Here is a 16,488-nt window from a genome sequence, read left to right on the forward strand (position 1 = left end):
AACAGAGGCTACAACAAAACATGCTAACCTCTCACCATTACCAATAACAGAGGCTACAACAAAACATGCTAACCTCTCACCATTACCAATAACAGAGGCTACAACAAAACATGCTAACCTCTCACCATTACCAATAACAGAGGATACAACAAAACATGCTAACCTCTCACCATTACCAATAACAGAGGCAACAACAAAACATGCTAACCTCTCACCATTACCAATAACAGAGGCAACAACAAAACATGCTAACCTCTCACCATTACCAATAACAGAGGCTACAACAGAACATGCTAACCTCTCACCATTACCAATAACAGAGGCTACAACAAAACATGCTAACCTCTCACCATTACCAATAACAGAGGCTACAACAAAACATGCTAACCTCTCACCATTACCAATAACAGAGGCTACAACAAAACATGCTAACCTCTCACCATTACCAATAACAGAGGCTACAACAAAACATACTAACCTCTCACCATTACCAATAACAGAGGATACAACAAAACATGTTAACCTCTCACCATTACCAATAACAGAGACCACAACAAAACATGCTAACCTCTCACCATTACCAATAACAGAGACTACAACAAAACATACTAACCTCTCACCATTACCAGTAACAGAGGCTACAACAAAACATGCTAACCTCTCACCATTACCAATAACAGAGGCTACAACAAAACATGCTAACCTCTCACCATTACTAATAACAGAGGATACAACAGAACATGCTAACCTCTCACCATTACCAATAACAGAGGCTACAACAAAACATGCTAACCTCTCACCATTACCAATAACAGAGGATACAACAGAACATGCTAACCTCTCACCATTACCAATAACAGAGGATACAACAAAACATACTAACCTCTCACCTTTAACCTCAAATAAAAGGTGACATTCTGTACAGTCACCTAATATGAAACATTGGATCTCAAATCCAAAATGCTGGAGCATAGCACCACATTTCAAACTGTAAGCTTTACTGTCCAAACACATATGGTGTGGACTATGTGTGTCTGGTAAACACATGTGGATCTGGTGAACAGTTATCACTTGTTGACCAACTACAGGAATACTGACCTCAGAGTCTCCGGTCTGCAGTGTGGATCCTCCAGTCCAGCGGAGAGCTGCTTCACTTCTGATGATGATTAGTTAGGAGGAAAAGGTCCAGCAGCATCATCAGTGTCTGGAATACTGGGTTACTGAAGATGCATCATTGCTGAACGTTCTGTGTGGGTCCATCTACTGGGAGGTGGTTAACTAGTCTGTATATATAAAGTTCTGTGTGGGTCCATCTACTGGGAGGTGGTTAACTAGTCTGTATATATAAAGCTCTGTGTGGGTCCATCTACTGGGAGGTGGTTAACTGGTCTGTATATATAAAGTTCTGTGTGGGTCCATCTACTGGGAGGTGGTTAACTAGTCTGTATATATAAAGTTCTGTGTGGGTCCATCTACTGGGAGGTAGTTAACTAGTCTGTATATATAAAGTGCTGTGTTCCATCTACTGGGAGGTGGTTAACTAGTCTGTATATATAAAGTTCTGTGTGGGTCCATCTACTGGGAGGTGGTTAACTAGTCTGTATATATAAAGTTCTGTGTGGGTCCATCTACTGGGAGGTGGTTAACTAGTCTGTATATATAAAGCTCTGTGTGGGTCCATCTACTGGGAGGTGGTTAACTGGTCTGTATATATAAAGCTCTGTGTGGGTCCATCTACTGGGAGGTGGTTAACTAGTCTGTATATATAAAGTTCTGTGTGGGTCCATCTACTGGGAGGTGGTTAACTGGTCTGTATATATAAAGTTCTGTGTGGGTCCATCTACTGGGAGGTGGTTAACTAGTCTGTATATATAAAGTTCTGTGTGGGTCCATCTACTGGGAGGTGGTTAACTAGTCTGTATATATAAAGTTCTGTGTGGGTCCATCTACTGGGAGGTGGTTAACTAGTCTGTATATATAAAGTTCTGTGTGGGTCCATCTACTGGGAGGTGGTTAACTAGTCTGTATATATAAAGTTCTGTGTGGGTCCATCTACTGGGAGGTGGTTAACTAGTCTGTATATATAAAGTTCTGTGTGGGTCCATCTACTGGGAGGTGGTTAACTAGTCTGTATATATAAAGTTCTGTGTGGGTCCATCTACTGGGAGGTGGTTAACTAGTCTGTATATATAAAGTTCTGTGTTCCATCTACTGGGAGGTGGTTAACTAGTCTGTATATATAAAGTTCTGTGTTCCATCTACTGGGAGGTGGTTAACTAGTCTGTATATATAAAGCTCTGTGTGGGTCCATCTACTGGGAGGTGGTTAACTAGTCTGTATATATAAAGTTCTGTGTTCCATCTACTGGGAGGTGGTTAACTAGTCTGTATATATAAAGTTCTGTGTGGGTCCATCTACTGGGAGGTGGTTAACTAGTCTGTATATATAAAGTTCTGTGTGGGTCCATCTACTGGGAGGTGGTTAACTAGTCTGTATATATAAAGTTCTGTGTGGGTCCATCTACTGGGAGGTGGTTAACTGGTCTGTATATTCTACTGATTCATATGGATACCAGTCCATACATTGGCTGTAAAAGTGGGTAGAAACAGACAAGCATTTAACTGTAGATATGTGGTCTTTACTTGAGTGTGTTTCAGCAGGGTGAGGTCAGAGAGATGCTTCCAAGTTGCTATTTTTCTGAACTCATAAAATCCTTTACACAATCTGATTGGATGGATGTTCAACCCCATTAAAATGACCATAAGATCTATAAAGTACCTTTAAGTTAAGACCTCACAGATCTGTTCATGGCAAAGCAGTTCAATGAATGATAGTAATTGATTCTTAAAGAATAGAACTTATACATCACGAGCCTGATCTTGAGGAGTCACCTGTGACAGTATTCATAAAGAGCAGGAGAGCTGATCTAGGGTCAGTTTAGCCTTTTAGATCATAATGAATCAGATTACGTGGAGAGGGGGGACCTGATCCTAGATCATAATGAATCAGATTACATGGAGAGGAGGGGACCTGATCCTAGATCATAATGAATCAGATTACATGGAGAGGGGGGACCTGATCCTAGATCATAATGAATCAGATTACATGGAGAGGAGGGGACCTGATCCTAGATCATAATGAATCAGATTACATGGAGAGGAGGGACCTGATCCTAGATCATAATGAATCAGATTACATGGAGAGGAGGGACCTGATCCTAGATCATAATGAATCAGATTACATGGAGAGGAGGGGACCTGATCCTAGATCATAATGAATCAGATTACATGGAGAGGAGGGGACCTGTTCCTAGATCATAATGAATCAGATTACATGGAGAGGAGGGGACCTGATCCTAGATCATAATGAATCAGATTACATGGAGAGGAGGGGACCTGATCCTAGATCATAATGAATAAGATTACATGGAGAGGAGGGACCTGATCCTAGATCATAATGAATCAGATTACATGGAGAGGAGGGACCTGATCCTAGATTATAATGAATCAGATTACATGGAGAGGAGGGACCTGATCCTAGATCATAATGAATCAGATTACATGGAGAGGAGGGGACCTGATCCTAGATCATAATGAATAAGATTACATGGAGAGGAGGGACCTGATCCTAGATCATAATGAATCAGATTACATGGAGAGGAGGGGACCTGATCCTAGATCATAATGAATCAGATTACATGGAGAGGAGGGACCTGATCCTAGATCATAATGAATCAGATTACATGGAGAGGGGGGACCTGATCCTAGATCAGCACTCCTCCTCTGGGACACTGCCTGTATAAAACCGAACACATAGTTGTAAAGTCTAGTTACAGCAGGTGTTTACTGCCATCTAGTGGAAGATACCAATAAAACACTCTATTATCAGGGTGGGGAGACGGCTGAGCTGAAACACAAAGTAAAGTTGTTATTTTGTTCAGGATCCATTTTGAGACGACAGAGCAGAAAACACTATATGGAGAGAACTGAAAAATAAAGTATTTCTGAACAATAATTTATTCTAATGGACAGAGTAAGAGAATGAATACCTGGAATGAGATATTACTAGTTAGTAGAACTGCTACTTGAGCTGAGTTGCTGACAGACAGCAGTTTTCAAAGTTACTAATCAGTAGGCCTACATGTTGTCAGGTAGGCTATTTAAATTGTAACTATTTTTTCCATAAAACATATTAACATATTAACACTCCTATTAACACTCCTGAACTGATACACATCAAGAGATGAGGTGACAAAACACAGGAAAACTACTTCAGGGGCTCTAGAGATGAGGTGACAAAACACAGGAAAACGACTTCAGGGGCTCTAGAGATGAGGTGACAAAACACATGACAACTACTTCAGGGGCTCTAGAGATGAGGTGACAAAACACATGACAACTACTTCAGGGGCTCTAGAGATGAGGTGACAAAACACAGGAAAACGACTTCAGGGGCTCTAGAGATGAGGTGACAAAACACAGGAAAACGACTTCAGGGGCTCTAGAACGCGTTAGATAAATTCCCCCTGTTGCTGATGGTACATATCATGGGGAGGTTTCTACTCATGCTCAGTTCTTGGGTCTTGCGAGTTGAAATTTGAAATGAAAGTTCTGGAACTCCATCATGTGCTTCTGTTATGAGGAAAACTCCACAATGAAACTGAAATTAAATGTGTAGAATGATACATCTGTTGGCCGTCAAGTAGCCTATTCATCTTTATGCCTATCTAGGCTACTGTAGCCTACCATTAGACTATAAATATGTTGAAAGGACTGGAGTTGTTGCAAATCATTTTGTGCCACTTGTGTAGCCTACCTGGAGCTGGTAAACTGATTTAATAAATAGCCTATAACTTCAGGTTATTGTTGTTGTAGCCTTGTGTTATTATGCAGCTATTAATGTCCATGTTGAGTTGATTCAACTGGAAGTTACCAAGTGTTACCATGGTAACAGTTCTATCTCAATGGCTGATCAGATGTTAGAATGCATTTGATTGAAGGTAACAGTTCTATCTCAATTGTTGATCAGATGTTAGTGTCACAATGTGTGCAACTGGTCGAACGAGAGCACAGATGAGTGAACATGCACACTTTAATAAGGCAGAGGAAAAAACAGCTGGATGTCACTGCATCAAAACACTCCGGCTCAAGGCAAAAGCGAATAGTGCACAAAATACACGACAACAGTAATTAATATCACCCACGGGTTTACAAACAATTCCCGGCGCAAAACCAGCCTGTAGCATCATACACATAACGAAACAAACAATAACACACACAGACAGGGGGGAAACAGAGGATAATATACACGTAGAGTGATGAGGGGATGTAAACCAGGTGTGCTGAAAAACAAGACAAAACAAATGGAAAATGAAAGGTGGAGCGGCGATGGCTAGAAGACCGGTGATGTCGACCGCCGAGCGCCGCCCAAACAAGGAGAGGGACCGACTTCGGCGGGAGTCGTGACAGTACCCCCTCCTTGACGCGCAGCTCCAGCAGAGCGCCAACACCAGCCTCGAGGACGACCCGGAGGGCGAGGCGCAGGGCGATCCGGCCGGAGACGGTGGAACTCCCGCAGCATTGAAGGGTCCAACACGTCCTCCACCGGAACGCAGCACCTCTCCTCTGGACCGTACCCCTCCCACTCCACGAGGTACTGAAGGCCCCTCACCCGATGTCTTGAATCCAGTATGGAGCGAACGGAGTACGCCGGGGCCCCCTCGATGTCCAGAGGGGGCGGAGGAACCTCCCGCAACTCAGACTCCTGAACCGGCCAGCCACCACCTGCCTGAGGAGAGACACATGGAACGAGAGGATAAAACAATCCATGAATGTATAATTATTGTGCAATTTACACAAAACATTAAGGACACCTTTCTTTCCATGACAAACTGACCAGGTGAATCCAGGTGAAAGCTATGATCCCTTATTGATGTCACTTGTAGATGAAGGGGACGAGACAGGTTAAAGAATCATTTTTAATCCTTGATACAATTGAGACATGGATTGTGTATGTGTGTCATTCAGAGGGTGAATGAGCAAGACAAAATATATAAGTGCCTTTGAACGGGGTATGGTAGTAGGTGACATGCAACCTGTTTGTGTCATGAACTGCAACGCTGCTGGGTTTTTCAGGCTCATGGTCCACCACCCAATGGACATCCAGCCAACTTGACACAACTGTGGGAAGCATTGGAGTCAACATGGGCCAGCATCCCTGTGGAACACTTTCAACACCATGTAGAGTCCATGCCCTGATGAATTGAGGCTGTTTTGAGGACAAAAGTGGGGGAGGGGTACTCAATATTAAAAAGGTGTCCTTAATAATTTGTCCACTCAGTGTATAACCTGTAGGCTACACTGCTCAGTTAGAGTAATATTTAGTCCACTCAGTGTATAACCTATAGGCTACACTGCTCAGTTAGAGTAATATTTAGTCCACTCAGTGTATAACCTATAGACTACACTGCTCAGTTAGAGTAATATTTAGTCCACTCAGTGTATAACCTATAGGCTACACTGCTCAGTTAGAGTAATATTTAGTCCACTCAGTGTATAACCTATAGGCTACACTGCTCAGTTAGAGTAATATCTAGTCCACTCAGTGTATAACCTATAGGCTACACTGCTCAGTTAGAGTAATATTTAGTCCACTCAGTGTATAACCTATAGACTACACTGCTCAGTTAGAGTAATATTTACTCCACTCAGTGTATAACCTATAGGATACACTGCTCAGTTAGAGTAATATCTAGTCCACTCAGTGTATAACCTCATTACCAGTTAATATTCATAACTAAAACTACACCTCATTACCAGTTAATATTCATAACTAAAACTACACCTCATTACCAGCTAATATTCATAACTAAAACTACACCTCACTACCAGTTAATATTCATAACTAAAACTACACCTCATTACCAGTTAATATTCATAACTAAAACTACACCTCATTACCAGCTAATATTCAGAACTAAAACTACACCTCATTACCAGCTAATATTCATAACTAAAACTACACCTCATTACCAGCTAATATTCATAACTAAAACTACACCTCATTACCAGTTTATATTCATAACTAAAACCACACCTCATTACCAGGTAATATTCATAACTAAAACTACACCTCATTACCAGTTTATATTCATAACTATAACTTCATCTAGTTTTAACATTCTGTCATATAAAAACACATTTTATGTAGCCTATTGTTTTCTCTTTATTCAACCTGCCATCTACCCACCTGGGGACTGAGGGTTATGAGAGAACCCCCACATCACTAGCTTCTCTTTATTCAACCTGCCATCTACCCACCTGGGGACTGAGGGTTATGAGAGAACCCCCACATCACTAGCTTCTCTTTATTCAACCTGCCATCTACCCACCTGGGGACTGAGGGTTATGAGAGAACCCCCACATCACTAGCTTCTCTTTATTCAACCTGCCATCTACCCACCTGGGGACTGAGGGTTATGAGAGAACCCCCACATCACTAGCTTCTCTTTATTCAACCTGCCATCTACCCACCTGGGGGCTGTGGGTTATGAGAGAACCCCCACATCACTAGCTTCTCTTTATTCAACCTGCCATCTACCCACCTGGGGGCTGTGGGTTATGAGAGAACCCCCACATCACTAGCTTCTCTTTATTCAACCTGCCATCTACCCACCTGGGGACTGAGGGTTATGAGAGAACCCCCACATCACTAGCTTCTCTTTATTCAACCTGCCATCTACCCACCTGGGGACTGAGGGTTATGAGAGAATCCCCACATCACTAGCTTCTCTTTATTCAACCTGCCATCTACCCACCCGGGGACTGAGGGTTATGAGAGAACCCCCACATCACTAGCTTCTCTTTATTCAACCTGCCATCTACCCACCCGGGGACTGAGGGTTATGAGAGAACCCCCACATCACTAGCTTCTCTTTATTCAACCTGCCATCTACCCACCCGGGGACTGAGGGTTATGAGAGAACCCCCACATCACTAGCTTCTCTTTATTCAACCTGCCATCTACCCACCTGGGGACTGAGGGTTATGAGAGAACCCCCACATCACTAGCTTCTCTTTATTCAACCTGCCATCTACCCACCTGGGGACTGAGGGTTATGAGAGAACCCCCACATCACTAGCTTCTCTTTATTCAACCTGCCATCTACCCACCTGGGGACTGAGGGTTATGAGAGAACCCCCACATCACTAGCTTCTCTTTATTCAACCTGCCATCTACCCACCTGGGGGCTGTGGGTTATGAGAGAACCCCCACATCACTAGCTTCTCTTTATTCAACCTGCCATCTACCCACCTGGGGACTGAGGGTTATGAGAGAACCCCCACATCACTAGCTTGCATGTTCTGCAGCCTTGTAAAGATTAGGAGGGGATGACTGGGAGGCAGGTTGGCATTTATTGTCATGATTCTTGTTCTGGAGGCAGGTTGGCATTTATTGTCATGAATCTTGTTCTGGAGGCAGTTGTGCAAAGTGGTCACCAGCTGACAAAATCTGATTTTAATCCTAACCTTAAACACACTGCTAATCCTTACCTTAAATTAAGACCATAAAACACAATTATTTTCCACAAATGATTACAATATAGCCAATTTTGACTCTGCAGCTGGCATATCTAGAGGAAATCGTGCAGTTCTGCCTCCAGGTCAAGATTCATGACAAACGTCAACCTGCGGCTGGGAGAGGCAACGTAAAATCAATAACGAAGATGGTTCCACAATTAACATAGTTTTCTTGTTTCAAGTATGTTTTATTATGAAAGTACAATATATCCTTGTATACTTGTATAACTATGGAGCGTATGTCCATATATAATTGTACAATCTGTTTTTCAACATAAAAGACATATAACAAATGATCACATTGGTATTTTAACAGTGTTATTGTAAGAGTTTACATGTTTAAACAGAGGATACATCTAAAACAGGATAAAACAAGTGCAGTATGTTCTGAGAATGTTACTTTAACGTCAACTCATAACGTCACTATAACTTCATGGGAGTCTTGTGGAAAGACTGCATGTTGTTTTGGGTGGATTGAGTGACGTCTTCATCAACATTTGCAGAATATTCCTGTAGTATTTTCACCTCTGTGTTTGTGGGACCACTTAGTGCTGGAATGAGGTGTCTGTTTGTTCCCAGTTCTGTCAGAAATGATGGTCCTCATTTGAAGGTCCTGGTCAAGGTCCTCACAATTATAGGAAGACGCGTATGTGTGTGTGTCCAGTGTGTGTGTGTATATGTGTCCAGTGTGTGTATGTCCAATGTGTGTGTGTCCAGTGTGTGTGTGTGTGTCCAGTGTGTGTGTGTGTGTATGTGTCCAGTGTGTGAATGTCTGTGTCTGTGTGTGTCCAGTGTGTGTGTGTGTGTCTGTGTGTGTGTGTCCAGTGTCTGTGTGTGTGTCTGTGTGTGTGTGTGTCCGTGAATCCAGTGTGTGTACGTGTGTGTGAGTCCAGTGTGTGTGTGTGTGTGTGTGTGTGTGTGTCCAGTGTGTGTCTGTGTGTCCAGTGTGTGTGTGTTGTGCAGTGTGTGTATGTCCAATGTGTGTGTGTCCAGTGTGTGTGTGTGTCCAGTGTGTGTGTGTATGTGTCCAGTGTGTGTGTGTGTGTGTCTGTGTGTGTCCAGTGTGTGTGTGTGTGTGTGTGTGTTTGTGTGTGTGTGTGTGTCCAGTGTCTGTGTGTGTGTCTGTGTGTGTGTGTGTCCGTGAATCCAGTGTGTGTACGTGTGTGTGAGTCCAGTGTGTGTGTGTGTGTCCAGTGTGTGTGTCCAGTGTGTGTGTTCAGTGTGTGTGTTCAGTGTGTGTGTGTCCAGTGTGTGTGTGTGTGTGTGTGTCCAGTGTGTGTGTGTGTGTGTGTGTGTGTGTGTGTGTGTGTGTGTGTGTGTGTGTGTGTGTGTGTGTGTGTGTGTCAGGTTATTATTTCAGGGACACTGAGTCGCCGTCATAATGAAGCCCAAACCCTGGATAGAGGGGCTCAGTGAATGTGGAGGTGAATGTGATCAGGTGGGTCAGTGTGTCAGAGGAGGCTCTATAGAAGGACAGAGTGCCGGCTGGCCAGTCCAGATACACTCCTACTCTGTGGGAGCTGGAGGAGGGGACGTCTATGGTAGTGTCATTATTATTGTGCCTAGCAGAGTAACTGTTGTCAGAGCAGAACAGACTCCAGGACTTGTCATTGGCTCCAAGATAACAGTCATCACCCCCTCCTCTCCTGCTGAATCCTTTATATGTCACTCCTATATCAGCCCCCATTCTCCCAGTCCACTCTACCTCCCAGTAACAGCGCCCAGTCAGACCCTCTCTACACAGCACCTGTCTACAGACCTCAAATCTCTCTGGGTGATCAGGATACGGCTGCTTCTCTCTCCTACCTGTCACCTTTCTGTTCTCCTCAGACAGAGAGAGGAGTCTGTTTACTGTGTTTAGGTCCAGTGTGAGATCACAGACATCTGATGGATGAAACCAGACACAATATTAGAAATCATCATCATTCACATTAGAATGTTAATAACTCACTTTTCACTATTAATTGAATGTAGATGTTTAATGTAGATGTTTCTAGGTATCAAAAGGAGAAGTTAAGGTAACTTGAGACTGTTGAATGATCATATGTTATACTGTATGGTAATATAAAACACACTTATTCACATGAATTACACACAAACACACACAAACACACACACACATTTCTTATGTAACATGAACGCGCCACACACACACAGATACACACATTGTCATATCAACTCTTTGTAAACATTGGTGTCCCTGATTTCTGCTTCTGTAGAACTACAGCTGATATTTAATATGACCAAGTCAGTAATGATGGGGGTCTTTGACTTTGACTTAACTTGAATTAAGACTTATTCTTAGTCATATTCTTCACAGCAGTCAACACTCACATTTTCTAAGCCCAGGTTTCATTCTGTTCTCTCCACCACGTCCCTCACTGTAGCGGTAAGCAGAAGAACAGACAGTCATTGAGGGATACACCTGAACTCACACACACACACACACACACACACACACACACACACACACACACACACACACACACACACACACACACACACACACACACACACACACACACACACACACACACTAGACACACACACACACACACTAGACCCACACACTAGACACACACTAGACACACACGGTCAGCATAAAACTTTGTCCAAGTGGTGGTCAGAATATTTGTCTTAACTAGCCTGAAAAGTCAAACATGTCTGATATGAACATTGACATAAACCCTCTACATACTTGAGTTTCTCCAGTCTGCAGTGTGGATCCTCCAGTCGAGCAGAGAGCTGTCTGACTCCTGAGTCTCCTGGGTGATTGTATCTCAGGTCCAGCTCTCTCAGGTGTGAGGTGTTTGACCTCAGAGCTGAGACCAGAGAAGCACAGCCTTGCTCTGCGACTAGACAGCCTGACAGCCTGACAAAGAGAAAAAGATAAACATTTTCATATATCAGTGTCATGAAACCTGCCATTTCTATTCATAAATAGGTGCATCATTATTATAAATAATATTACTTGTAAAAATAAAAATGTAAAAATGTATAGAACAAATATTTGAGTAGACTGACCAGACCAGTTTAAAAAGCAGTATCAGTCAAAATACAGACAGTGAGGTATCAGATTTAGATTGTATTGAGTATACAGTCCACACCATATCTATTTAGACAGGGAAGATAACATTTTAAATGTGGCTCTATACTCCAACATTTTGGATTTCAGATCAAATGTTTCATATGAGGTGACAGTATATTATGTCACCTTTTATTTGAGGATATTTTAATCATAGTCCTAATCTGAAATGAAAGCACTTGTTGTCTCCAGTCCCCCCATTTGAAGAAGTCATAAGTATTCTGACCAATTCACTCATAGTATATTAAAGTAGTCAAAAGTTTAGTATTTGGTCGTAAACTCGATGGTTGCATTTGCAGTTTGTTTTGGTTATGTTTTGCCTAATAATAAAATGGTGGATGGTGACTGGAGTAATTTTCTGTCTAAGTGAGTAGATAAAATGTTTCTAAACACTACTAAATTAATCCTGATGATGCCATGATTAAGAATAATCAAGAATTAATAATCAATAATGAAAAATGATGAGTGAGAAAGTTACAGAGGCCACAACAAAACATGCTAACCTCTCACCATTACCAATAACAGAGACTACAACAAAACATGCTAACCTCTCACCATTACCAATAACAGAGGCTACAACAAAACATGCTAATCTCTAACCATTACCAATAACAGAGGCTACAACAAAACATGCTAACCTTTCACCATTACCAATAACAGAGGCTACAACAAAACATGCTAACCTGTCACCATTACCAATAACAGAGGCTACAACAAAACATGCTAACCTCTCACCATTACCAATAACAGAGGTTACAACAAAACATGCTAACCTCTCACCATTACCAATAACAGAGGCTACAACAAAACATGCTAACCTCTCACCATTACCAATAACAGAGGCTACAACAAAACATACTAACCTCTCACCATTACCAATAACAGAGGCTACAACAAAACATGCTAACCTCTCACCATTACCAATAACAGAGGCTACAACAAAACATGCTAACCTCTCACCATTACCAATAACAGAGGCTACAACAAAACATGCTAACCTCTCACCATTACCAATAACAGAGGCTACAACAAAACATGCTAACCTCTCACCATTAACCTCAAATAAAAGGTGACATTCTGTACAGTCACCTAATATGAAACATTGTATCTCAAATCCAAAATGCTGGAGCATAGCACCACATTTAAAACTGTAAGCTTCACTATCCAAACACATATGGTGTGGACTATGTGTGCCTGGTAAACACATGTGGATCTGGTGAACAGTTATCACTTGTTGACCAACTACAGGAATACTGACCTCAGAGTCTCCAGTTTACAGTGGGGATTCCCCAGTCCAGCAGAGAGCAGCTTCACTCCTGAATCCTTCAGGTCATTGTTACTCAGATCCAGCTGTCTCAGGTGTGAGGGGTTTGACTCCAGAGCTGAGACCAGAGAAGCACAGCCTTCCTCTGTGACTAGACAGCCTGACAGCCTGCAAAGAGTCAAATCATATTAAAATCACACTGCTATTCTTTGGTGGTGAAAGTAGTGGCAGTATATTTTTCAACATATTCAGATATATCTGTGTCCTAAAACCTGCCATATCTATTCATAAATCAATGTATCATTATTATAAATGTTCATAATATTACTTGTAGAGAGAAAAATGTATAGTACAAATATTTGAGTAGACTGACCAGACCAGTTTAAAAAGCAGTATCAGTCAAAATACAGACAGTGAGGTATCAGATTTAGATTGTATTGAGTATACAGTCCACACCATATCTATTTAGACAGTGAAGATAACATTTTAAATGTGGCTCTATACTCCAACATTTTGGATTTCAGATCAAATGTTTCATATGAGGTGACAGTATATTATGTCACCTTTTATTTGAGGATATTTTAATACATATCTGAAATGAAAGCACTTGTTGTCTCCAGTCCCCCCCATTTGAAGAAGTCATAAGTATTCTGACCAATTCACTCATAGTATATTAAAGTAGTGAAAAAGTTAAACATTTGGTCCAATTTTTCTTGAACGGAATGACTACATCAAGCTTGTGACTCAAACTCGTTGATAGCATTTGCAGTTTGTTTTGGTTGTGTTTTGGGTTTTGTTTTGACAAATTGTAACTGAAAGGTGGATGTTGACTGGAGTAATTTTCTTTATAAGTTAGTAGATAACATGTTTCTAAACACTACAAAATTAATCCAGATGATGCCATGATTAAGAAAAAGCATGAATGAATCATGAAAAATAATGAGAGTGAAAGTAACAGAGGCTACAACAAACCATGCTAACCTCTCACCATTACCAATAACAGAGGATACAACAGAACATGCTAACCTCTCACCATTACCAATAACAGAGGCTACAACAAAACATGCTAACCTCTCACCATTACCAATAACAGAGGATTCAACAAAACATGCTAACCTCTCACCATTACCAATAACAGAGGCTACAACAAAACATGCTAACCTCTCACCATTACCAATAACAGAGGCTACAACAAAACATGCTAACCTCTCACCATTACCAATAACAGAGGCTACAACAAAACATGCTAACCTCTCACCATTACCAATAACAGAGGCTACAACAAAACATGCTAACCTCTCACCATTACCAATAACAGAGGCTACAACAAAACATGCTAACCTCTCACCATTACCAATAACAGAGGCTACAACAAAACATGCTAACCTCTCACCATTACCAATAACAGAGGCTACAACAAAACATGCTAACCTCTCACCATTAACCTCAAATAAAAGGTGACATTCTGTACAGTCACCTAATATGAAACATTCTATCTCAAATCCAAATTGCTGGAGCATAGCACCACATTTAAAACTGTAAGCTTCACTGTCCAAACACATATGGTGTGGACTATGTGTGCCTGTTAAACACATGTGGATCTGGTGAACAGTTATCACTTGTTGACCAACTACAGGAATACTGACCTCAGAGTCTCCAGTTTACAGTGGGGATTCCCCAGTCCAGCAGAGAGCAGCTTCACTCCTGAATCCTTCAGGTCATTGTTACTCAGATCCAGCTCTCTCAGGTGTGAGGGGTTTGACTCCAGAGCTGAGACCAGAGCAGCACAGCCTTCCTCTGTGACTCCACACCCTGACAGCCTAACAAAGAGATCATCATGACTTCACAAACACACTGTTAATTAACGAGTAGTGTAGAAGGACAACGGCAGATGCATTTGGTTAATTCTCTCAAACAACATATAGATTCATCTTCCGTCAGCTAGAATTGTATGGTCATATTGTTATACTAATGTGAAAATCAATGCATTGATTTAATATGTTTTTCAATATAATATTATATACATATTATAATATATATTTTTCTCTAAACTGAATATTTCTTCCAGATGATTCTTCCAGATGATGTCATTTTATTTACTCACAGAGCAGCTCTGGAGGCTTTGACCACTGGCAGCAGCCTCAGAAGACCTTCCTCTGATCTGGAGAATTTCTTCAGGTCAAACACATCCAGCTCCTTTTCTGAAGTCAGCAACACAAAGACCAGAGCTGACCACTGTGCAGGTGACAGGTTGTCTTCTGAGAGATTTCCTGATCTCAGGTAGCTTTGGATCTCCTCCACTAGAGAATGGTCATTCAGTTCATTCAGACAGTGGAACAGATTGATGCTCCTCTCTGGAGAGGGATTCTCCCTGATCTTCTCCTTGATGTACTTGACTGTTTCTTGATGGCTCTTTGAGCTGCTTCTTGTCTTTGTCAGTAGACCTTGTAAGTGCTTCTGATTGGACTCAAGTGAGAGGCCCAGAAGGAAGCGGAGGAAAAGGTCCAGGTTTCCCATCTCACTTTGTAAGGCTTTATCCACAGCACTCTTGTAGACAGTAACTTTACGCCTTTGTCTGATCCTTGCAGAAAAGTTCCTGGACGTTGATTGCTGTTTGTCCATTAGATTCTCATTGTTGTTGTTGAATGAGAGGAACACATATACTGCAGCCAGAAACTCCTGAATGCTCAGATGCACGAAGCAGTACACCTTGTCCTGGTACAGCCCACATTCCTCTTTAAAGAGCTGTGTGCACAATCCTGAGTACACTGAGGCTTCATTGACATCAATGCCAGCCTCTTTCAGGTCTTCTTCATAGAAAAACTGATTGCCATTCACAAGCTGTTGAAAAGCCAGTTTTCCCAGTGACAGAATGCTCTCGTTATTCAAGTGTGGACCTGTCTCTTCTTTCCCAAGATACTTTTCATTCTTCTGTTTGGTGTGAAACACCACAAGGTGTGTGTACATCCCAGTCAGAGTCTTGGGCATCTCTTCTCTCTTATGTTCCAGCATGTGTTCAAGGACTGTTGCAGAAATCCAACAGAAGACTGGAATGTGGCACATGATGTGGAGGCTCCTTGATGTCTTTATGTGTGAGATGATTCTGCTGGCCAGGTCCTCATCACTGAATCTCTTCCTGAAGTACTCCTCCTTCTGTGGGTCATTGAACCCTCGTACCTCTGTCACCTGGTCAACACACCCTGAAGGGATCTTATTGGCTGCTGCAGGTCGGGTAGTTATCCAGAGGAGAGCAGAGGGAAGCAGATTTCCCTTGATGAGATTTGTCAGCAGAACATCCACTGAGGTTGACTCTGTGACGTCACAACAGATCTTGTTCTTCTGGAAGTCTAGGGGCAGTCGACACTCATCCAGACCATCAAAGATGAACAGAACTTTGTACTTGCCGTAGTTGGAGATTCTTGATTGTTTGGTTTCCATTGAGAAGTGATTGAGAAGTTCAATGAAAGTGTGTTTGTCCTCTCTCATCAAATTCAGCTCCCGGAAAGGGAATGAAAATACAAATTGGACATCCTGATTTGCTTTTCCTTCAGCCCAGTCCA

Source organism: Salmo salar, chromosome ssa01, assembly GCF_905237065.1.
Source record: "Salmo salar chromosome ssa01, Ssal_v3.1, whole genome shotgun sequence".
Lineage (NCBI taxonomy): Eukaryota > Metazoa > Chordata > Actinopteri > Salmoniformes > Salmonidae > Salmo > Salmo salar.